Below are 25,327 nucleotides of genomic sequence, written 5' to 3' on the forward strand. Positions count from 1 at the left end.
AATAGAGGAAATAAAGTTTCACTATTACAAGCATTCCTAAAGCTCTTGGCAACATTCCACAACTAAAACAATCACCACAAGTGCTGCTGGTGTGATATTTACCCCCACTGAAGTGCTAAGAAAGAAAAAGACTGACTGAAGGCATGAAAGATCCCTAATCACAACTGGTAGCAGGCGATAAACCAACTTCTGGAGAAATCCCAAGCTGCCAGAGGAACAGCAGGAGGAGGGTTAGAGAGGAAACAGAACGCAAGTCAATAAACCCTGCTCTCTGAATAAATACAGCAGTCCACATTTGGCAGGGCAAGGCTGCCCATAAAAGACTGCAATAGCAAGCAAGTCTGCCGTCTCGGGTCGTGTTGGTACAGAGACTGAAAAGCTGGTGCAGCTATCAGGAAGTCTGCTGCGTCCTTGACACATGTGGACCCAAAACCTCAACAGTGCCAAAGAAGCTCAAGTGGAAGCCAAGAGGCCCTGCTGGCCTGAATGGCTTTTGAAAGCAGGTTTTCCTAGAAGCAGGCCAAGCCTCAGAGGGGTAGGGGCTCACAAGAGAATGGTCTAGAAACTTGCAGCTGGGGCCAGAGCCATTTTATCCTCATCATTATTAGTATTATTTTACTTTTCCATTTTCCAAAACAGTATTTCTCTGTGTAGCCCTAGCTGTCTTGGAACTCGCTCTGTAGACCACGCTGGCCTCAAATTCAGAGATCCACCTACCTCTGCCTCCACAGTGCTGAGGTTAAAGGCGTGTACCACCATGCCCAGCTCTCTCCTCACCATTATAAAGGACATCAAATATTCCAAAAGGAGAATGTTCTAATTTCTACAATACACACATTTAGGTAACAGAGTGGCTATAATTTTCCTTCTAATGGCTTATGGAGAGAAATTATACATTATATATGTTATAGATTATAATTATATATGCTAAACAAGTCACATAAAATGGTGTAATTAAAATACATTATAAGTAATTACAGAATAAATCTATTGTTATACTACTACATTAACGTGATGCATGGATAAAGGAAAACAATTGCAGTACTATGGAATAAATCCTTACTGACTCTGTTTGGAAACAGTGCTTTTTTTTTTTTTTTTTTTTTTTTTTTTTTTTTTTTTGGTTTTTCGAGACAGGGTTTCTCTGTGGCTTTGGAGCCTGTCCTGGAACTAGCTCTTGTAGACCAGGCTGGTCTCGAACTCACAGAGATTCACCTGTCTCTGCCTCCCAAGTGCTGGGATTAAAGGCGTGTGCCACCACCGCCCGGCTAAAACAGTGCTTTTGAAAAAGCAATTAAGATAAATAAGGTCCTTTGGGGGGTCCTAACCAGTATGATTGATGTTCTTACAAAAAGGGGAATCTGGACACAGAAGTATGAGTGCACCAAGAAAAGACCAGGTGAGGACATGGTAAGAAGTAGCCATCCACCAGTTCCTCAGAAAGTTGGGAATCATCTACCTCGAGACTTGGGCATATACCCAAAGTATACTCCATCCTGCTCAACCATTTTCATTGCAGCTTTATTCATAAGAGCCAGAAACTGAGAAAACTTAGGTATCCCTCAACATAAGAATGGATAAAGAAAATGTTCATTTACACAATGAGGTACTACTCAGCTGTTTAAAAAAAATCATAAAATTTACAGGCAAATGGATGAAAGTAGAAAAAAAATCACCCTGAGTGAGGTAACCCAGACCCAGAAAGATAAATAAAGTATGTATTTGCTTATAAGTGGATATTAGCCATTAAGTAAATGCACAGTCACAGACACAGCCACGCAATCCTGCAAGATGTGCTTGGGCAAGGGTGGCACAGAACTTGTGGGGTGGCCTACCAATGTCTGGTTTAATCCTGCAATGAGAGGGAGCCTAGACCTGACATTGCCTGGATGGCCAGGAACTAGAGACTGTATAGCCTAGAGACCTAGGATAGAACCAAACATGACTAGCAAATAAATAGATAAATAAATATCAATGACATGTTTCTTACTATTATGCTATCCACATAAATTGGTGCCTTGTCCAGTCATTATTATAGAGCTTCCTCCAGCAGCAGACATTATGCAGAGAGAAGAGTCTAAATTCGAGGTCTTTATTGGGTCCCTCCCCTTGGAGATCAGGGAACCCTCCAGAAGAGGGGGTGGAAAGAATTTAGGAGTTAGAGCGGATGGAGGACACCAGGAGAACTCAGCCCACAGAATCAACTAAGCAGGCTCATGGGGACTCAGAGACTTAGATCAACCACAGGGCCGCTGAACAACAGATTTTCAGTTACTAGAAAACAGCAATGCAGAAGCTACCTTCCAAGAGGGAGCTTTTCAATAACCCTTAAGAATCACACCGCAGAAACAAACATCACATGCCTGTCCAGTTCATGAGTCATCCTCAACAAAGAGAAGGATGAATCGGCTGGGCCTGTTGGCAGGGCAGAAAAATCTAGGCCACATCTGCTAACCACAATCAACAAGCACGTCTGGGGGACCTGACGGCCCAGGCTGAAGCCAACTGACACAAACTGGAGTCAAACTCCTTCTCTTGGCCCCCACTTGGCCTTTTCCTGGGGCAGAGATGGCAAGAAGACAATATCAGATGGCATCTTCCACCACTCTTTTCCAAAATTCAGTAAATAAATACCTGCCCAGAGCCATACTATGTTTTATAAGATGGAATATTGTTTGTTCATCTGTCTATCACCCACCTATCCATCCACCCATCTTTTTATCTCTGTATCTGTTCATTTATCCACCCATCTCTCTACCTCTGTATCTGTCCGTTTATCCATCCATCTTTCTACCTCTGTATCTGTCCATTCATCCACCCATTCATCTTTCTACCTCTGTATCTGTCCATCCACCCATCCATCTTTCTATCTCTGTATCTGTCCATTTATCCACCCATTCATCCATTTAGCTGTCACTGGCCCCTCCAGAAGAGAAATAGATTGTGCAATCTCTTTTCACTTAAAATACAATGGCATATAAATTCATCAAATTTCATACTTAAGATGTGTCATTTCACTTTAGTAAATAATCCCCTACCATTAAAGACACAAACACAAAGCTGTCCCTCACTTCTCCCTAGCATTCAAGGAAGGACAAACTCCTTCTCTAGCAAGGTCCCACCCACATGGCCAGATCTCGCTTACTCTTCTGACCTGACTTCACTCCTCTTCCACACAGGCCTCCTCTTGCACCAAAAACCCACATTCTGTTTCTCTTGCAGCAGCACTCTGTTCCAGGCCAGCAAGTGACTGACTTCCCCTACCCTGTACTGGTTCTCAGGTCATCTCCTCAAAGCTTCTGCAGACACCCACATCTGTAGGTCACCAACCTCCTGGTTATACTATTCATGGTACTCAGAAATTACCATGTTTCTTTTTCCTTATTTTTTTTGGTCCTGAAGACTGAACCCAGGGCCACATGTGTGCTAGACAAGCACCCTGACACTGACCTACAACGGTAGCCCCTGTTGTATTTATTTTTATCTGACTATACTTTCATATTTTTAATTTAAGATAACGTCTAACTAAACTTCAAGCTGGCCTAGAACTTGCTTAGTAGCTCAGGGAGACTGAAATCATGATATTCCTATCTCAGCCTCATGAGTACTTGGGATTACTGGCTTAAGTCGGTAGGCCTGGCTTCTCACGTATTTTCCGGGCCATTTGTCTTATTTTCAGTAGCATGTCAGCTCTGTGGGGTCACGCCAACCATATTCACCAGTGGCACTTAGATGGAGCCTGGCTCACATTTGATAGCTGGATAATATCTGCTGAACAAAGGAATGTATTTAGATTGTCCCTCAAGCTCCATTTCTTGAGATTGTCTGGGTAATTATTTTGATTTCAGTAAGTTCTATGAATTTTCATAACAGGTTCTTTCAACTTAGGTATAGAGACTAAAATTGCTTTGGTCTGAAACAGGAAGCTGCCAGCAAGAATGCCAGAGGACAATTACTCATTAGTGCAGGGCAGAAGAAACTGGTCCACAAGGTCTTGATCATAGTATCTGGACTCAGAAGCCAGAACCAGACAACTAGGTTTTTAACCACAAGTGCTCACAAGTAGTTTTTGGTAAGGACTTAACTTTTTCTGAATCAGCTAAGATTCTAAGGTAGCCAGATTTAGACCTCTTGAACATGCTCAGCCAAGGGCTAAGAGATAAATGATGACCTCTCAGAAAAGCTGAACCAGTCAATGAGCTTACTCTTATGAACACAGTCCTGGAAGTTGCAGCTTCCCCTGGGAGGAAGGAGAGGAAGGAGGCAGTGTTACCTGCTAATGACAATGAACCGAGGAGGAGTGAGTCCCAGTATTATCCCTGACAGCACCTCACAAGGGACTCTGATGGAAAGCAATATAGCAGCTGATAAACACACAAGAAGAAAAGAAGCCTTGATGACGTTGACTTTGAAAATGCTAACTAGTCATTTTCATCAAAATTAATAAAGATTAATAGATGTTGTAAGAATTGAGAACAGGTATTGCCGGTGATTTCCCTTTAATCCAGGTATTTTGAGATAGAAAGATCCACCTTTAATCTGGGCCACATCTGCTGGCAGTCTATATAAAGGGCATGGAAGAAGAACGCTTTGTTCTTTGCCTGTTTGTTCTCGCCTCACTGGCAAGTCCATCCCCTCACTGGCATTAGAGCATGCTTCTTCAGCATTCTGGTGTACACTGGAGACCGGATGAAACATCCTGCCTCATGGGCTGAACAACTACTGGATTTGTGGACCTTCCTATTGGCAGGCTGCCATCATTGGACTAGCTGGACCACAATCTGAAAGTCATTCTAATAAGTGTTCTTCACACACACACACACACACACACACACACACACACACTCTCTCTCTCTCTCTCTCTCTCACACACACACACACACACACACACACACACACACACACACACACACACACACACTCCCCTCTCCCTAAGTTCTGTTCCTCTAGAGAACCGTGATTAATGCAGATATTGGTACCAGAAGGGGTTCTAGAGCAACAGAAGCATGAGGATGCATTTTTAACCCTATCTGGAATAGGCTTCCCAATTTGCCAACACCTACAGTTACTGAAGCCTCTCCTGGAAGCCCACGGTGTGAACTATTTTACAAACTTAAGAAGACAAATGCATTTATTATCCTGATTCACCAATTGTAGGCAATGGATTTGGTGACTCCGTATATAAATGCTTTGACAATTTGTGGGAAAATTTAAAAAACCAACAATGATGCTGGTCGGCTGCACTCTAGCATCTCTGGACAAACTGACGAAAGGAAAAGAATGAGCTCCATGATAATTAACCGACCTCTAGAATCTCAGAATATGGTAAAGGACAACAATGAACTTAATGATAAAACAGATCAGTTTCAGATACGCATAAAACGTCTAAATGTGCCCTGGAAGAGAATCTTATTTCCGACAGTCACAGCTCAAGTTGAAGGAAATCAAACCAAAGTCCTCAATATAAGGATGGTCAAACATCTGGGGAAGAAGTATGTGCATAGATCTCTCCAATGGGTGAAGAATGTGAAGATACCTGTGTCCCACAAAACTGCTCACTGAAGGTGATTTCAGCTGAGAGTTCAGTAATCAAGTAGCTAGGATGGCCTGTTCTATGGACAGCCTGCCTCTTCCCCAGCCATTCCTGTCACTGCCCAGTGGCCCATGAACAAAGTGGCCACCATGTTGGCAGAGATGGGAGTTATACATGGGCTCAACACTTATTCACCAAGGCTGACCTGGCGACAGGTGCTGCTGAGCACCAGATCTGCCAACGCTGAGCCCCAGATAAGACACCATTCCCCAAGTGGGGGACCAGTCTGGTGGCAGGCAGGCTGATTACATTGGAACACCTCCTCCATGGAAGGACAACATTCTGTCCTTACTGAAGTAGATACTTAGGCTGGTTACAGATTTGCCTTTCCTGTACGTCATTATTCTGCCAAAACTACCATACACAACTTACAGAATGCATTCTCTACAGTAGTGGCATTCCATACATTATTGCTTCTGACAAAGGACCTCACTTCAGAAGTGTGGCAGTGAGCCCATGATCATGGAATCCACTACTCTTACCATCTTCTCTACTACCCTGAAACAGCCTGATAACAAGATGGAATGGCCTTTTGAAGACATAGTTACAGTACCAATAGGTGGCAGCAGCCTGGAGGACTGGGGAAGGGCTCTCACCACTAGTGACCCACTAAGAAAATTTTTGTTTCCTGTTCTTGTGACCTTAAGTTTTATTGATCTAGAAGTTTTGGTTCCAGAAGGGAGGGTGCTCCTCCCAAAAGCCACAATAAGCATCCCATTAAACTGGAAGCTCAGACTTCTCCCTGGTCACTTTGGACTTCTGATACTCATACACCAGGCTCAGAAAGGAAAAACAGTGTCAGGAGGGGTGACTTATCCAGACTACCAAGGGAAAACTGGATTGCTTTTCCACAATGGAGGTAAGAAGGATTCTGTCTGAAGTGCAAGAGATCCTGTAGGGCGTCTCTTGGTGCTACCATGTCCTGTGATTAAAATCAATGGGAACCACAACAAGCTAATCCAGGCAGGATGACAAAGGGCACGATTCTTCAGGCATGAAGGTATGGGTCACTTCTCCAGGAAAAGACTCAAGACCTGCTGAGTTCTCACTGAGGGTGGAGGAAATACTGAATGGGTGGTGGAGGAAGGTGGGTATAATTACCAGCTAAGGCCACGGGACCAGTTGAGAAATAAGAGTTATAGCAGACCTGAGTGCTTCTGTTGTGTTTTTGCTAAGAAGGTGTTTATACAGGTATTTGCGCCTACTTTCTTCAATTTCTATAGCATGTAATAAAACATCAATGAAGAGAACATCAGAAGCTACCATTGCTGAGATACCAGAAGAATGTCCCTCAAGGGACACGGTCACCTATTCTAAATTTATAATGTGTTAAGGGTTGTATGAGGGATAATTATATCATGTTAGGCAAAATTAAAGACCTTGTTAAGTACATAACGCATTTGCAATTGTACATGGGATAGTTATATCATGTTGGGTGTAATTATGCCTGGTTATTGTTTTCATTTTGAAATTAAGCATAAGAAGATATGACTGTGTGAAGTTGACAAGGATGGAATTGTGATGGCTAAACTTGGCTGTCAACTGACTACATCTGTAATTAACTAAAACCCAAGAGGCTGAGCACACTTGTGAGGGATTTGTTTCCAAATTAAATCATGTAAAGTGGGAAGACCCACTTTTAATCCAGATCTTTTGAGGTGGGATGATCCACCTTTAATCTGTGCCATTCTTTAGCCGTTGTGAAGGGGCCACATTCACAGAGGCTCTTTGTCCTCCACAGCCCTGGTTAGCAGTGCATGTTCCTATAAACAGACAGCCTCTCGGACAAGCAGACTGAGCTGCCATCTAGACCCTGTGTGCACTCAGCTGGGTTCCTTTGAAGATTTCTGAGGTAGTCTGACCAGTTAAAATTGTGTCAGCTCAGGGAGACTGATAGCACCCAGAAGGCACTCAAGATAAACTCATCCTAGGATGGCATCACCCTCATTTCCAGGTAAAGAAACTGGTGCTCAGAGCAGTTAAAGAACTACAGGTGGTAACTGGTGATGCTGGTACTAGGACAGTGCCCAGCTTAACTGGCCTGGAATAGTATCAAGTGCAAAGTAAAGCTTGTGAAACTCAGATCTCTACGTAATCTGGATTGCAAAAGTCAAGCATCTCAGAGATGATCACGCTAGGAAGGTAAATCTAGGGCTGATAAGATGGCTCAGCAGGTAAAGACACTTCCTGTACAAGCCTGGTAACCTGAATTCAATCCCCAGAACCTACATGCATACACCACACACACATGGAAAGGCAGAAGGAGAGAACTGGTTCCACAAACTTGTCCTCTGACCTCCACATGCCTCCAGACTTCAGTGTTTTCAAAAAGGTAAATCTAGATGGAAGAACAATTCCAGAAGCCATTTAGTCTGGAAGGTGGAGAGGATCTATGTAAGAATAAATCAAAGTTTTATGACATAGTGTAGAAGTCAACCCAGTCTCGGTGTAGGTTAGAAGTGAAGGCATTTGACTATTAAAGTTCACAGATACAAACAAGAGGTCAAACTGGCTCCTCTGATAAGCCCTGCTTGTGACCTTTCCTCCTGTCACCCCTAGTAGTTCAGGCTCTTAGGCAACTCCACATCTGCTCTGCAGTGGGAGTGGACCAGAGGAAAGAGAGCCCATGTTTCCCAAGAGTATGTAACATGCCTCCACCATCACTGCACTTTCAGCCACCTTCCCATTGGCTGCGTCTCCAAGCTCTACTTGTGGGTTGTTGTGGCCAAGGGCACAGTGTTAGTTAGGAAAGTTGGTTACAGGTGGAAAGAGTTCCACTCCTCAGGCCATAGTGTAGAATAAACAGGGGACTCAGCAATGAGCATAACTAAATGCGTACCATAGCGAAGGCACAGACACACCAGGATGAGTGGGCTGTGGGGGAAGCAGAGGCCTGGGAAGTAGGGCACCGGGGTCTAGTCCTGGCCCAGTCTCTGGCCTGCTGGGAGGCTTAAGTGAGCCACCCAGTGCTTCCAGTTCACATGTACAGGAGTCTTGGACTAAGAGGTGCATATTCTTCTAGTTCTGCTGAATGACGATATAGTGGGAATGGTCTTAACTCCTAGGACCACCAACAGTCGCCAAAGTGAGGTGTGCTGGGCTAACTGTGAACCCAAAACAGGAGCCACATTGTTACACATTGTTTATTTTCAAAGATTTATTTATTTATTATGTATACAGTATTCTGCCTGCATGTATGCCTGTATGCCAGAAGAGGGCACTAGATCTCATTACAGATGGTTGTGAGCCACCATGTGGTTGCTGGGAATTGAACAGCCAGTGCTCTTAACCTCTGAGCCATCTTTCCAGCCCAATTGCTATACATTGTTATTAAAGCTCCATACCTTACAAGAGTAAGCTTCTGTTTCCTAAGCCATGGTATCTTGCAACCATGTTTTCAACCTACGCTGAATCATGACCCCATGATGTATAACCTCCCCTTTGCCTTGCTAAACTTCTGAACGTGTGATATATGGTTGCCTCTTTGCCTTGATGACTTACTGCTCTTCTACACGATGAATTCTTGCACTCATCTACCACGCAGGCAGCCCTGAGCCGACTCCCACTCTTCTGTCCAGCTGCTAACACCCAATTATCTCGACAGCTGTTTTCTATCCATTCTAACCCTTCCCCATAAAAGAAACTTCAAAAGTCAGTGAGGGGCTCTCTCTGAAAGCCTGATTTTGGGGGAAGTCACTTCAGCATTCAGAGGTCTGAAGCAGGGCTTCCCTGATGATGTTTTTGAGTCTGACTCAAAACTATATCCTCTCTTGGCTTTGGCTCCACCTTCCTAAGAGTCTAGAATGGATATACACCAATTCCAGAGAAAAGTAAGTCCTGATTCTGCTATTTCTCCTTTAAAACAGGCCTGCTTATGCCACCTACCATCCAAAAAAGCTGCACACAATTCACAAAGTCCTAGAAGAAAAAGGAGAGCTCTCCAACTTGTCCTCAGACTTTACAAGCAGGTGGGCGTGCTGGCCAGTGTTAACCTTTGGACTTGCTCTTCAGCCATGCTACCTGGAGATACTTAGCTAGGTTCTACCACACCTGATACTAAGAACAGGATCCAAATGTGGCAAGCGCAAGAACAGAGCCAAGGAAAGCAGAGTTAAAAGACACGGTCAAGAATCAGAACAGGCAGGGCCCGAGAGGTGGCTCAACAGTGAAGAACACTTGTTGCTATTGCAGAGAGCCAGAGTGTGGTTTTCACCACCTACATCATGGCTCACAACCATCCGTAACCCCAGTTCCAAGGGATCACCAGGTTATGCACATGGTACACAGACAAACATGCAGTCAAAACACCACACATGAATAAACCTTAAAAAAAAATCAGAAGGGGCTGAGAGATTACTTAAGTACACTAAAGTGTATCTATTGTGTTAGCTTGGGGACTTGGGTTTGGATCTTCAGTACTCAAAGTAAAATTCTGGCACCTTTATGTGGTTATAACCTCAGCTCTGTAGAGTAGACAAGTGGAAGGTGGATCTCTGAAGTTCACTGGTTCCAGTCAGCCCAGCTGAATTAATGAGCTCCAATATGAGTGACAGACCTTTCCTCAAAAGATGACATGGAGAGGGACTGAGGAAGGTACTCAAGGTCAATCTCTGGCCTTCACGTGTGCACGCGCACACACGAGTGCACACTAAAAGAGCATCAGGAGAACAGTCACTGTGTGTAACCACATTCTAAAGGAGAGCAGGTGGTTGAACAAAGCCCCTCTACGGTGTCTACTCACAACAGAACAAAGCCAGGCTCTGAACTGCACATGAACTAGGACTTCAGTGCTTGAGAGAGGGCTCATGGTGCCCCTTTCAGTGAGAAAGGAGCCCATCAAGTGCCCCTTTACACAGAAGAGGAAACAAAGCCACAACAGAGATTAAAATGTATAAAATAAAAGAGTTACCATATAGTGGGTAGATTTCTTTTCAAGCACTGCCCCCTGTTTGACTCCCACATGTAATTCAGAGCTCATCATATTAACTAAAACAGTCTGAAACCCAGGATGGATTGTAGAAGCAGATTTCTCACTAGTTAAAGGATAAACAGAACAGTCAAGGAGGCTTGCTAAGAACAAGGCAAAAAGGTAAATCTAAGAAAGGCTAATTGATGCCAAGTGGTGTTAGTGCTCGCCTTTAATCCCAGCACTCAGGAGGCAGAGGCAGGTGGATCTCTGTGAGTTCAAGGCCATCCTGGAGTCCCAGGACAGTCAGGATTGTTTCACAGAGAAACTGTGTCAAAAAACAAACAAACAAACAAACAATCAAACAAAAAGACTAGTTGTCTGAGACTCAGAAGATGGAAGAAGCAGTCAGTGCCTATGCTGGCTTAGATGTTTGCTGGGAAACCCACTTTCCAGAGCACAGGAGTTGGCAATGCTACAACCCAAGTGTGGGACTGTGGCAGTCCGAGTCTACATTCCATCTCTCAGTTCTCCCTTCCCCCTATAGGCAGACACACAAGAATGGACCCCCGTCCACTCAGCATGCAAATCTGGACCGTGAGTTGCTTGTTCAAATCATCTGTTTTTCTAGTCAGACTGCAGGCTTTTTTTGGAGAGCAGAGCCAAGTGTCCTAACTTCTCCATTTCAGTTTTGCTCTGTCATGTGACACTGTTACTTGCTACTCTAAAGGCCAGTGGCTTACAACAGACATTTATTACTGGTTTAGATGTGTCGTTCTGACATGATCTTTCGTGTGGCTGCATCATCCCTGGGCATCCACATACGTAGCCTCTCGCTACATAACTTTTTCAAGAGGTGCTTAACACCTGCCACTTACAGTATCCCACAGAATAATGGGGGGTATGTAGAGAACAGTAAGCAGGAGGCACTGAGAGCGTATGACTACTATGTGGTTTGGAGGAAATCTAAAACCATGCTGTTTTTATGCTACCATGGTAGGCATTGTATTTAATGTTAAGAAAGAAACTGAAGAGCTGGACATTTGGTACATGGCCTAAAATCGTAATGTTTGGGAGGCTGAGGTCATTCAAGGTCAGTTTCTCCACCATAGCAAGTTGGAAGCCAGGCCCTTGAGGGAAGGAAGGAATGGAGAGAGGGAAGGAGGGAGTCAATTCTTTCCTAATGTATATAATCTGCTAACATCACATTGAACTGTAACTAAAAACCTTAACTGATAAAGAGATTCAGTAGCTAAGATGGAATCATAAGGCTGAATCACTTGCTTTGAGTAAAGAGGGATCAAAGTTCCTTTAGTCATTTTTTTTAATTAAAGATGTATTTTTTAAAGATTTGTTTTTATTTATGTATTGTGTGTGCACGCGCACCTCAGGAGTCCAGAAGAGGAAGTGGTCTGAACTGCTGAACTCTCTCCCCAGAACCCTTTATTCACAAGCGACATTTTCCCCTGGATACAGAATCCCAGACTGACAGGCTTTTACTATGCACATCTGAAACATGATCCATTGTTTTCTGACTCAAATAATTTGATGAAAAGCCCACATTAGTTCTTATGCTTATTTCTCAACATGTAATGTCTTTTTCTCTTCTGGCTTTACAGTTTTCTTTCTACACTATTCTTCAACAATTTGATTTTCCGGTGGCAGTGGGATTTTGTTTCTTCTGACTGGAGCGGGATCTCTGACTTCATAGTTTCCATCAGCTCTGGAAAATATTCGGTCATTATTCATTTTTTCTGCTCCTTCCTTTCATCCCTTTAGAATTTCAATTACATACCAGATTTTTGATATTTTTATGTAAATATAGTAATATTTATTATTATCAGAGCTTTGTTCATTTCTCAGTCTGTCCCTCTCTGTGCTTCAATTTATACTGTTTGTTATGTTTTGGTGTCCAGCATCCTTGTGTGCAGCCTGATTCTCTGTTAAAATTGGTCTATGGAATGTTTTGGAAAAGTTATTCTCTATTCCAGAAATTCCAGGTGATTCCCGTTAATGTCCCATCGCACTCCTTGTTATGGTCTGATTTTTCTTTAAAACATGCAGAAGGGAGCAGGGAGACAGTTCGATCTGTAAAGCACTTGGTGTGCAAGGATGAAGACCCAAGTTCAGCCGGGCGGTGGTGGCGCACGCCTTTAATCCCAGCACTTGGGAGGCAGAGGTAGGCGGATCTCTGTGAGTTCAAGACCAGCCTGGTCTACAAGAGCTAGTTCCAGGACAGGCTCCAAAGCCACAGAGAAACCCTGTCTCGAAAAATCAAAAAAAAAAAAAACAAAAAAAAAAACAAAAAAAAAAAGACCCAAGTTCAGATCCCAGCACACGTGCAGAAGCCTGCGGTGGCAGCATGTGCCTGTAACCTCAGCATTGTGGGAGCAGAGGAGACAGATCCTAGAGCTCACTGCCCAGACAGCCTTCAATGAGCCCCAGGTTCAGCGAGAGACCCTGTCCCCCAAAAAATAGAGAACAACTGAGGAAGACAGGTGATACAAACCTTGGACCCTCATGTGTCTGCAAACTGACTGATTTAACTAGCTCTTTAGCCTTGCCTAGCACACTTCTACCCACCTGCTTTCTGCTTCTATGGACTGGCCTTTCAAATATTCCATTGCATTTAGTCCCATGCCTACCAGCCACGGTAAACATTAACTTATCTGTTGTCACTACAGATTAGAATTACATTTTTTTAAAAATTTATAATGGAGACACATAATATATATTCTTTTTATATGGCATCTGTTATGGGATATTAGTTGCAGATGTGCTACTTTCTTTTATGCTGCATCTGTTTAACTCTGTGAAGCTGTGTTGCTTTGCCTGTCTAAAACATCCAATTGGTCTAATAAAGAGCTGAACGACCAATAGCAAGGCAGGAGAAAAGATAGGTGGGGCTGGCAGGCAGAGAGAATAAAAAGGAAAAGAAATCTGGGAAGAGAAGATCAAAGAGTGAGAGAAGGAGCAGAAGAGGAGGACACCAGGGTCCAGTCACCCAGCTACACAAGTAGTAGTGGAGCAAACAGGAAAAAAAAAAAGGTATAGAGACTAGAGAAAGATAAAATCCCAGAGGCAAAAGATCGATGGGATAATTTAAGTTAGGAAAGCTGGCAAGAAATAAGTCAAGTGAAGGCTAGGCATTCTTAAATAAGAACATTTCCATGTATTTATTTGGGAGCTGGGTGGTGGGCCCCCAAAGAGTAAAGGAGTTAAATCAACAACAGGCATCTGCTCAGCATCTTCAAGCACAGCATCAATCATGCTGCTGCACCACACATCAGTGGCTTACTCCTGGTTGCCAACATGTACTCCATTGCTAAGTCATACCATAGTTATCTGTTCACACATTCACGAACATTTGAACTACTCTTTTGTTTTCTTGTTATATTCTGTTGTGTTCTTTCTACTGAATAACCCAGGGATAACACTGCTTGGTTGTATGGGACATGGAACTGTATGGGAACAAGAAACTGGCGAGTGATTTTTCCAAAATGCTTGCACTACTTTAATGTCCAACTATAATGTACAAAAGCTGAAAAGGTTATATTCTTTCTGCACTTGGTACTGTTGGTCAGTTTTTTTTTTTTTAATGTTATCCAGCTATGTGGGTGGATAATGGTATCTCATCATTACTTTAATTTGCATTCCTTGATGACTAAGATTGTCTTTTCATGTGTTTATTGGCTACTTGTGGATCTTCAGGAGAAATGTTTAATAGCTTTTGCCTTTTTAAAAAGAATATAGTCCCTTTTCACTGAGTTGTAAGAATTCTTCACATGTTCTGGTTATAAGTGCTTGATATTGTAAATACTTTCTCCTTGTTTATGATTTACCTTTAAAAAATGAACATTAATTTTAATTGACAATTCACGTATTTAGAGGGCACACTCTGATGTTTTCATATATGCATACATGTGGAAAGACTAATTTAGGTTAATTATACATCTATCATCTCACTTATTACATTTTCTCATAAGACATTTAAATTTTCCCCTGTCAATTACTGTAAAATACATTTTATAATCCTATTTCTGAATTGAATTGACTGAGATCAGTGTTCCTGATTTTAGAATGTTTCAGATTTTGAAATATATATATATAGAAAGAGAGAGAGAGGGCAGAGTCAGGGAGAAGCCATGGAGCTGCCCGGTAAGCCACAGCCATGTGGTGATACACAGATTAATAGAAATGGGTTAATTTAAGAAATGGGCTAGCCAGAAATACACTTATGCTATTGGCCAAACAGCATTGCAAATAATATAGTTTCTGTGTGTTTATTCCTGGACCAGGTGGGACAGAAGCCTCCACCAACAGAAACTATTTGGCTGGAACCTCCAGCTCACTCCTGCTTGACCTGGAAAGCCTCAGCCTGTCTCTCCAAACCTGGCCCTCCTTGAGACTCTCCAACAAAGAAAAGGTGTCAAAAAGCTCATTCCACATTCTTGGCGGCTGGGGCAGCTCCTCCCCTGAAGTTGCCAGCAGTCCAAGTCTCCACCTAAGCATTCATCTCGTCAAAAGTTGGGATTCCATACTTGGGCCCAAACCCAGCTTGTGAAGCACACATCACTATCCCTTGCCTACAGGGTATATATGCTCCCTGCTTTAGTTTGGAAGCATGACTTCTTCCTCCATCTCTGAAGCTGGAGAACTCATCTGGGAGCTGATTTGCTCAAATAAACCGGTCCTTTATCTTTTTCAATTAGGCTTGATCTGACTTACTGCATTGGCAGAGAAACCTATTATAATGTTAAAGAAAACCTAACAGAAACCAGTAAACTGGATAAGAGAGATGGCTCAGTGGTTAAGAGCACTTGCTGTTCTTCCAGAAGACCTGAGCTCAGTTCTCATCACCCATGTACTGCAGCTTACGGTCACTATTAACTCCCTCATTAACCTGCCCTCATGTGTGCATATCCACCCCTACACATTGAAAAGAAGAAACCGGTAAAAACCTAAGTGCTTGTTTCCCTGAGTTCTGGAGCCACCTGAACAAGTTAACCAAGCCCAGTATGTGGGCTGTACGGACCCCAACATCAGTGAGTCAGAAGCACAGATAAAGCAATTGGAGGCTTGAACTGGCAGCTAAACAACGGTGGCCTCGAATCCTGAGCCCTCTTGCAGGCTCAGAAACAATGCCTGAGGAGATGCTGCCAGAATGGAATGGCATGAGAGGACACTGTACAGTGTCTGCTGCTGCTGCAGAAATGATGGTTTGTTAGAGCTGCGTCAGCTAAGAGAAAAGAAACCCTAGTTTGTCTCCCTGCCTCAGCGAGAGTTACGAGCCAAGAACAGTGAAGGAAAAGCCCCCATTTCTGGGGTCAGCAGCAGTCCATTTTGTGACAGTATGGAGGAAAATGAGCTTTCCTTTCACGTACACGCAGATAGTACTGTTTGCTGGAGCTCCACACTCCTCTGAGCACTGTTTGCTGGAGCACACTCCTCTGAGCACTTACTGAATGCCTCAAGTGTCCCTGGAAAGAGCTCTGCTTACAGCTCCCTAGCAATGGCTCTTTCCTTTTCATCATGAGTTCACCACCACCCCCCAGAGGTAAGTGTTCACCAAGAGTCCCTAGGAACCCCACGGCAGGTGTCTACACCTTCTCCTGTGTAGCTTTTCCCTTCATATTGGCTCCTGCAAATTCAGCTGTTTCACTCTCCTCGATTTTGTCTTTTTATTTGTTTTAGTTTTTTTGAGACAGAGTTTTAATGTGGGATGCCTTTCTGCATGCTGTGAATATGTCTTATTACCATTGGTTAATAAGCTTATTTGGTCAACAGTCAGGCAGAGTAAATCCAAACAGAGAGATGGAGGAAAGAAGGCCGAGTCAGGGATACGCCAGCAGCCGCAGGGGAAGCAAGATGTGAGGTAACAAGCCACAAGCCTCGTGGTAAAATACAGAATAATAGAAATGGGTTAATATAAGTTATAAGAGCTAGTTAATAACATGCTTGATCTAATAGGCTAAACAATTTGTAATTAATATTAAGCCTCAGTGGTTATTTGGGAACTGGTGAACGGGAGAGAAACCTCCAGTTACAGGGCTTTTTGCGTAGCCCTGGCTATCCTGGAACTAACTCTGTAGACCAGACTGGCCTCGAACTCACAAAGATCTGCATGCACCACCACAGGGCAGGCCAGCACAAGTTTGCTAATGTGGGTTCCTTGCTGCTCTTAAATATGGAAAGTCTCCAGGCAGAATGTTGGGAGGAAGAACCCCAACTCACCTCCTGATCTCCTTTCCATGGGGAAAGCTGTCAGAAGCAGCTGTTGTTCAATGGCTACAAACAAGGGTTTCATATATGTTTGCCTACTTTCTGGTTGCTTACAGAAGAAGGGTTAAGTTATTCTTTCATAGGCCAAAGCATCTTCATCTACATCTACTTTTGCCCAGACTCAAATGTCAAATTTATCCATACAGGAAAGACTGCTCTGGTTTCAGTGATCCAGTCCTATTGATTCCTAATCTCAAGATGACAAACCTTTATTTTCCCCCACATTGTCCATCATGCCTAGAATACACTGCACTGATGATCTCAGTAAAAACCAAGGGGTCATGGATAACAGGAACCAAATAATGCTGAAGATCTCTACTTACAGAAGACACAGGGGCCCACACTGCACACGACAGGCTGGGAGGCAGGAAAGCCCAGAGCTGGACTAAGATCCATAGGGTGTGACCTCCTTTTTTGTCATTGAACATTAACTTAGGCGCTTGGTGCCTCCGTTTTTCCACATGTAAAACAGGCTAACGTGAGTATCGTCTGAGAAGGCTCATGAGGAGAAATGCACTTACAGAACCCAGTTCCTAGTAAGTTCTCTACACAGTTAACAGATCAAACTGGCCACAGCACCTCCACTTTTTGCTTGTGATCTTAACTGCCCAAACAAGGGGATTTTACAGAGAACACTGACAAACAGATCCTGTATTTACATATTCTTAAAATACCTCTCTGGGGCTCGAAGTGGGTGTGTAGCTCAATGGTACAACATTTAATTAGCACTGACTAGCTTGTGTAAGATTCAGGGCTCAACACTCAGGTCCCAGCACCACCAAAACACTTAATAAATCTCCCTCCAGATTCCATATTAGTTACAGAGGGGAATATCTCACAGCATAGAGACTTAGACCGGTGTCTCAGGTCAGCACCCAGTGAGAAGCTAAAGTCACTTACACAGCAGCTCTGCCCCAAACAGGCAAACTAGATGTTATCACAAGCAAAACATAGGCCTGGACCATGGCAGCACCAGGGTGACGACTGAGGAAACTTCAATGTGGGGCTGCATGCTGTACAGGTGCTTCCAAGAGGTCAGGGCAGGGTGTCACAAGTCCAGCTATCCCCAAGTCACCTGCATCATCTAATTGGTCCTGAGCTCCTTCCTGCCACATAACACAATAGCAGCTGTGGCCAGTAAGGTTCCCACGTCACAGAGCAGAGGCTAGGACATGCCTCAGGTGGCACGCCTATCTACCCTCTACTTCCTGATGTCTTATATCACCCCAGCAAAAATTCAGCCCGAGTTACTGTCCACATGAACCTGATGCCAGGACCCCTCATTACTAGAGAAAGAGACCACACTGTATGTAATGCAGCTACAGCTGGGAGTGATGGCAACATGCCTGTTATCCAGCACTTGGGAGGTTGAGGTGAGAGTTTAAGGTGAACCTACAAACTGAGTATCAGGCCAGGCAAGCCTCTGTATCTAAAAGCTCAACAAATAAAAGAAGGAAGGAAGGAAGGAAGGAAGGAAGGAAGGAAGGAGGGAGGGAGGGAGGGAGGGAGGGAGGGAGGGAGGGAGGGAGGGAGGGAGGGAGGGAGGAAGGAAGGAGGAAGGAAGGAAGGAAGGAAGGAAGGAAGGAGGAAGGAAGGAAGGAAGGAAGGAAGGAAGGAAGGAAGGAAGGAAGGAAGGAAGGAAGGAAGGAAGGAAGGAAGGAGACAGCTGTCGTCAGAACCCTGTTCTATCCACATCAATAACACCTGTACAACTATAGCATCCTTGTTGGCTGCTCCCGGGATATTCCTCCCTGTTTTGTATCAGTTATTTTCTTAAATACACCCGGGGGCGGGGAGGGGCACTTTTGGCAAGCTGGGAAATGGTGGTGCAGGCCTTTAATCTCAGCAGAGGCAGACAGAAATCTGTGAGTTCAAGGTCAGCCTGTTCTACAGAGCGAGTTCCAGGACGGCCAGGGCTACACAGAGAAACCCTGTCTCAAAAATCAAAATGAAACAACAACAAACCACTATTGGTTAAATTAAAAGACACCCAAAACCACCTTTGTTCAATTTCATGTAACAGAGTTAGAATGTTTTGTTATGTTGCCAACAAGTGACAGGATTTCTCAAAGAAAAATCTGAGAGTAGAATTGTAAAACCAGAGTCTTTTCTTTTTCTTCTTCCTATGCTAGCGATCATGCATTCTAGGTCTATCATGGAGTAAAATTCCATCTTTAAATGAGGGTTCTTGACAAAATTAACAGTATGTCTTTCAACACTGTGCCTGTAGGAACACAACATACTCTTGCCTCTGGCCGCTCCTGTGCTGGCACCACTTTGAGGAGACCCTGGATCCAACAACTCAGACTTGCAGTTTGTTCCCTCAAAAATACAAGGGCAAGGCCAACCAAGGAGAGCCACAAATGTGTATCACATTTGTTCAAAGATTCTGACACCCACACACTCTATCTCTAGGGCAGTGGTTCTCAACTTCCCTAATGCTATGACCCTTTAATACAGTTCCTAGTGCTGTAGTGACCCCAACCATAAAATTATTTTTGTTGCTACTTCGTAATTATAATTTTGCTTCTGTTATGAATCGTAATATAAATATCTGATATGCAGGATATCTTATATGCAACCCTTATTGGAGTTTCGACCCACAGGTTGAGAACCATTGCTCTAGGTAGACACACATACACACACACAGTGGGAACAAGCTTGCTTGCTGCACTATCTTTTAAGTGTTTCATCTCAACTATACTGCTGAAACAGAAAGACTACTTGACAGCCTCAGGCACTCAGCCAGGACACACACACCAGGCTGGGTCCCCACAGGACAGACTGTGCAGCTGCTGGGCTGAGACTCTGAAAACCCAGTTTCTGCCTTCTCTCTCTGCATTAGTTCTGATCACTCTAAAAACATCTAGGAAAATGGAGAGTCCATTGAAGTATACAGGTGAATTTAAGGGGCCTGGAAAAGCCTGAAGACTACAAGGCACTGGAAGGAGGGAGTATCTGGGGAGAGAGTGGGTTTTGGCACCACGTGTGACCTGGTCTGCATACTCAAACTTTGTGAATACAGAAACAAAGAAAAAGCACAAAGGCCCTGATACTTATCAACGCCAGGTACAGGAAAAGCCAGACCCTGCACCCTGTCTTTAAGAAGAACGATGCCTTATCCACCAGGCAACTAGAAGCCAGTTAACAGTGAGGACTGTGTTTGGTTTTCATCCACAGGAGCCCTCAAAGGTGGACTACAGGTTCTGCTTATTGACTGTGTGACCCTGAGCAAACTTCTCTGTGACTTAGTTTCCACTCTACAAGGGGGTACTACAAGTATCTGTAAACCCACATATTTTAAATTTATTTTCATTTTATTGGTGTTTTGCCTGTATATGTCTATATGAGTGCGTTGAATCCTGAAGTTACAGATGGTTGTGAACTGCAATGTGGGTGCTGGGAATTGAACCTGGTTCCCCTGGAAGAACAGTCAGTGCTCTTAACCGCTGAGCCTTCTCTCCAATCCCCATAACCTAAAGATTTTAATGTGATCAATTATCAGAGGATAATTTAAAGTGACAGACAGTATGGTGACAAGAAAATCACACTGGGCAGCATGTGGCACACCCTGTAATCTCAGCACTCAAGAAATAGAACAAGGAGGCCGGGCAGTGGTGGCGCACGCCTTTAATCCCAGCACTCGGGAGGCAGAGGCAGGCGGATCTCTGTGAGTTCGAGACCGGCCTGGTCTACAAGAGCTAGTTCCAGGACAGGCTCCAAAACCACAGAGAAACCCTGTCTCGAAAAAAAAAAAAAAAAAAAAAAAGAAATAGAACAAGGAGATTGCCACAACTTCCGGGCCAGTCAGGGCCACAGAATGAGACCCTGTGTCTCACTCACTATGAGTCACGAAAAGTCAGGTAGGGGAAAGACTAAGAGGAAAGGAAAAACGGAGGAAAACCAAGATTGCTCAGAGCCATCAACAGAGAGCCGTCAGTGGCTCTGTGAGGGTGGGCAGGACAGACAGGAACGGGAAGAAGCCGGCAGTGGTGAGAGTCCCGCTCTGCATCTACGAAGGCACGAGGTGAAGCTCCTGGTTTACAAACAGAACTCTTTCTCCTAGGACTCCTGTAGGCCAGGAGAGCCAGCTCTAGTGGCCAGGACAATCACTGACCACCAAGTACCTGGGCTAAAGAAAGCCCACGAGAGGAGGCAGTTTGTCACCTGGAATGCTCAGTCTCAGCGTACCCCTATTCTCTTGAGGTCCCCGTGAGGGAAAACACAGGAAAAAGCTGGTGGAGCTGGTATGGAATCCTCCTAAGACCACAGCTCATTTGAAATTCACACTGACCTGCTGGTTGAAATGAAAGTCTGTTTTGTTTTTCAATTTTTTTTTTTTACTATGGACTCTATATGAAGAGGGCCAAAATACTGTTCAAACATTGTTTCATGTAAGAACACTGTACAAACAAGGAGGGTAGAGAGGAAATTCCTATCCAAAAACCAAGTTAAAAGCACCTGGGAGACAATAAGCAGAGAGTAAGAGACCTTGGAACACTCAGCCCTAAATGGAATGTCTCCATCAAATTCCTCTCCACGGGGATCAGGGAACCCTGAATAAGAAGATGAGAAATGTTTCTAAGAGCAAGAGGGGATGGAGGACACCAAATTAACAAAGCCTTGCACATCAATAGGATCAATGCAAATAGTCACTCACAGAGATTCATGGGTACCATTCACAGGGCCTGCAGGGGTGTGCACCAAATGAGGTCCTAGAACTGAAAAACTTGAACATATGCCCTCATCCCTAACCCAGGGAATTTGCAATTTAAATTTAGTTTTCTCCAAGGGAGTCTCACTGGGAAACAAACTACTCCCTTTTTAAAATTTTATCTATTTTTTTAAAATTTTATTTTACATTCCAACTATAGTTCTCCCTCCCACTCCTCCTCCCGCTCCATCACCTACCCCATAACCCACTCCCCATTCACTGCTCCCAATGGATGCAGGCTTCCACTGGGGAGTCAACAGATTCTGGCACATTAAGTTGGAGCAAGACCAAGGTCCTCCCCCCTGCATCAAGACTGACCATGGCATCCTACCATATAGAATGGACTTCAAAATGCCAGTTCTTGCACCAGGGATAGGTCCTGGTTCCTCTGCCAGGGGTCCCACAAACAGACCAGCCTCTGCCCTTGCAACACCCCCCACCCTGCCAAAAATAAAAGAAAATAAACTTTAAAGCAAAAAGAAATCTCATCATGAACCTTTATCCAGCAACTGATGGAAGCAGATGCAGAGATCCACCGCTAGCAATGGGCTGAGCTCCTGGAGTCCAGTCGAAGAGAGGGAGGATTGATAATATGAGCAGAGGGATCAAGATCACGATGAAGGAACCCACAGAGACTACTGATCTGAGCTAGTGGAAACTCACTGACTCTGGACTGACAGCTGGGGAACCTGTATAGGACTGAACAAATCCCTTTGAATGTGGGTGACAGTTGTGTGGCTTGGGCAGTTTGTACAGCCACTGGCAGTGGGGCCAGGATTTATTTCTATTGCATGAACTGGATCTTTGGAGACCACTCTCTTTGGAAGGATGCCTTGCTCAGCCTAGATATGGGGGCTGGGGAGGCCTTGGTCTTGCCTCAATTTGATGTGCCAGACTTTGTTGACTTCCGATGGGAGGCCTTACCCTCTCTGAAGAATGGATGGAGGTGGTGTGGAGGAAGGTGGGGGAGTAGGAGGATGGGAGGGAGGGGAAACTGGGATTGGTATGTGAAATGAAAATGATTGTAAATTAATAAAAATGAAAGTAAATTAATAAAAGAGAAAGAAAAATCTCAAAAAAAAAAAAAAAAAAAGCACCTGGGAAATGTTCTTCCACGGGCCCTCCGAACGCACATGATGCACTAAGGAGGGTAATGACATCACCCCCACCCAGCACCCACAAAGGACCGAATGTAGCCGACACCTATCCTTGAAGACTTCCAATCCCCAGAAATCCAAGGCCCAGAAGAGAGAATTACCATTCTCATCTTACAAGGGAAGAAAACCAGAGCTTTGAGGAATACCTACACTGCTCAAGGACAGAAGCAGAGACCCAGGTGTGGACTGGAACCACAGTCAAGGGTCCTGCTATTTTTAACTTCTTCTGAAGAAACTCCATCAACGCAGCTTCATCTTCATGCAAACATTGTACTAATTACAAAGGCTTAAACAGATCATTAGAACAGCAGAGGTCTTGTAGGCCCCTACAGAGCAACACTTGGCCAAAAGGTATTTAATAATTTTTAAAATGCATTTGATGAAATTATTTTAAAATTCAGATTGTCTCCTAATTCATGCAACTCCCAATTAATAAATTTTGATTATAAATGAAGTGGGAGAATGCCATTTGGACAAATGCTATCAAAGAAATGAACACCTAGAAATCCAAGTCTCCTGAAATAATGCCCTGAACTAACCGGTGTGCTAACATCAACACACTACCTTCCCTAGTGGGCACAACAGCCTGGACAGAAAAACGAATGTTCTTTCTTTCCAAGTGGAAAGGGGTATGTGCCGTGTGCTGTGCCGGGATACACTGCCTTTACAGCCTTGCAGCCACAGCTCACAGTGAGGTACAGCATTTTTTTTTTCTATTTTGTTTTTCTGAGATAGGGTTTCTCAGTAGCTATGGAGCCAGTCCTGAAACCTGCTCTGTAGACCAGGCTGGCCTTGAACTCACACAGATGCACCCGCCTCTGCCTCCTCGGTGTTGGGATTAAAGGCATGTGTCACCACCACCTGGCAGCTTGCTTTCTTTACAAGGAAGTAACCTCTAGGTGAGAGTACTTCTTTTACAAGGGAGAAATGAGGAGTCCTCCCACTTCCAACCAAGGAATAACTAGCCTTTCTTTCTTGATTTTTTTGGGTTGTTTTGAGATAGGTTCTCTCCACATAACGCTGGCTGTCCTGGAACTTGCTCTGTAGACCAGGCTGGCCTTGAACTCTCAGATCCACCTGCCCCTGCCTCCCGAGTGCTGGCATTAGAGGTGTGTGCCACACCGCCCAGCAAGGCCTTGCTACAGCCTCCTGACAGCATTAACAGTGACATGCAGCACCTCTTAAGGAGTGTTCATACATAAAAAGTTTATATGAATTTAATTGCTCCAAACTGGGAGTCCTGGGGTCAGTGAGGAGCCACTCAGAAACCTGTGGAATGTGGACACTTTACATTTCCGCAGTGGAGTCTTCTGAAGGCCAGCGTCACTAAAAAGCAGGAGTGTGTGCACAAGCAGCAGGGCTGGAGATGTGTCCAAGGGGCAGAGCACTAGCCTGTCATGGTGAGGCCCAGGCTCATTCTAAGCACTGCGACGGCAAAGCCACACTGAACAGTTGAGCCAATGGTTCAAAACTCAGCTGTAAAATAAATGGCATCTGGGGAAACGTGAACACGCAGTGGATATCTGATGACGATGATATGGAGTTATTCGTCCTCTTAGGAGGGCTGTCCTTTAAGAGATAGCTGAAGTATTCAGGTAATGACCACAACTTTTCTTCAAATGGCTCAGGAAAAATGTTATAAAGAGAAAACATGTTATAAAGACAAACTAGGTAGCAGGCTGGCATTTGCTTTTCTGACATTTTTTAAAGATAAACTGTAATGGGATACAGAGAGGTGACTACAGAGACAATGCACCTACTTGCTATGTATGCAGAGCACACAGGGAGGCCAGTTCTGCAGGACTGAAAATAACATACACTTTTATCCAAGATTAAGGTGTCAAAGCTGGTGGACTGCTGTTGATTTTTGCTTTGGGTCACAGGAAAAGAGCTATCACTTCTCAGTGCCAGTATCCTGTTGGTACAATCTGGATCCATTTCTACGAGCTTGCTAGTCCCCCTATCTGTGACATTAGAACACACAGGCACATTTACCCAAGCTGTCAAAATGCTTGTTCTGTTAAAAGCCAATTGTGTCCACACGCCAGCTCAGAACCCTGACTACAACGGTGAAGGAAGCTTGAGTGTGCTCTGCACTCACAGTCCTGGGGATCAGCACCCCCAAAAGCTAACACACACAGGCCAATGCCGACCTTCGCCTGATGGCTAGATGGCTTTCCTACACTGGAATAGTTTGCCAAGCTCCACAACTGCTCGGCTACATTCCGCTGCAACTCCAGTCTGAGTGACTTCAGTGAGTTTGCCTAGACTCTGAGACAAAGACACCACACAAGAGGGACTGCTGGGCAGGCAGATCATGACAAAGCTCCTTGCTTACAGTATTTCTATGTAGATACACAGTCAGTTTCATAACATCTCTGAAAACTCAGAGCGGCTATACTCTCTATAACCGGGCTTGAGTTTGCTGGGCATTCCCTGCACAGGGCTCCTTAGCTGAAAGCTCTGGGACGGCCTCCTACTCGATTCATGAAGTGATACTGCCATGGATGCACCAGCGGCTGGTGGCTCTAATAGTCTGCATGGCTGCACAGAATGAAGAACAGGATGCATACGGAACCTAGCATAGTTGCTTTAACTACCTAGTCTGAGTCAGTCTGCAACTTCCAGACACAACACATCAATCAGAGCACCAGGGAGAGAAATACTTGTGAAAA

General features: G+C 44.3%; 1 protein-coding gene across 1 annotated transcript in view; it reads right to left on the reverse strand.

Moving 5' to 3' along the window:
- The window catches only part of Stimate (STIM activating enhancer), a 44,693-nt gene that overhangs the window by 16,559 nt on the left and 2,807 nt on the right, over positions 1-25,327 (reverse strand). The window lies entirely within an intron of this gene.

This window comes from Chionomys nivalis, chromosome 5 (genome assembly GCF_950005125.1).
Source record: "Chionomys nivalis chromosome 5, mChiNiv1.1, whole genome shotgun sequence".
NCBI classification, from domain to species: Eukaryota; Metazoa; Chordata; class Mammalia; order Rodentia; family Cricetidae; genus Chionomys; species Chionomys nivalis.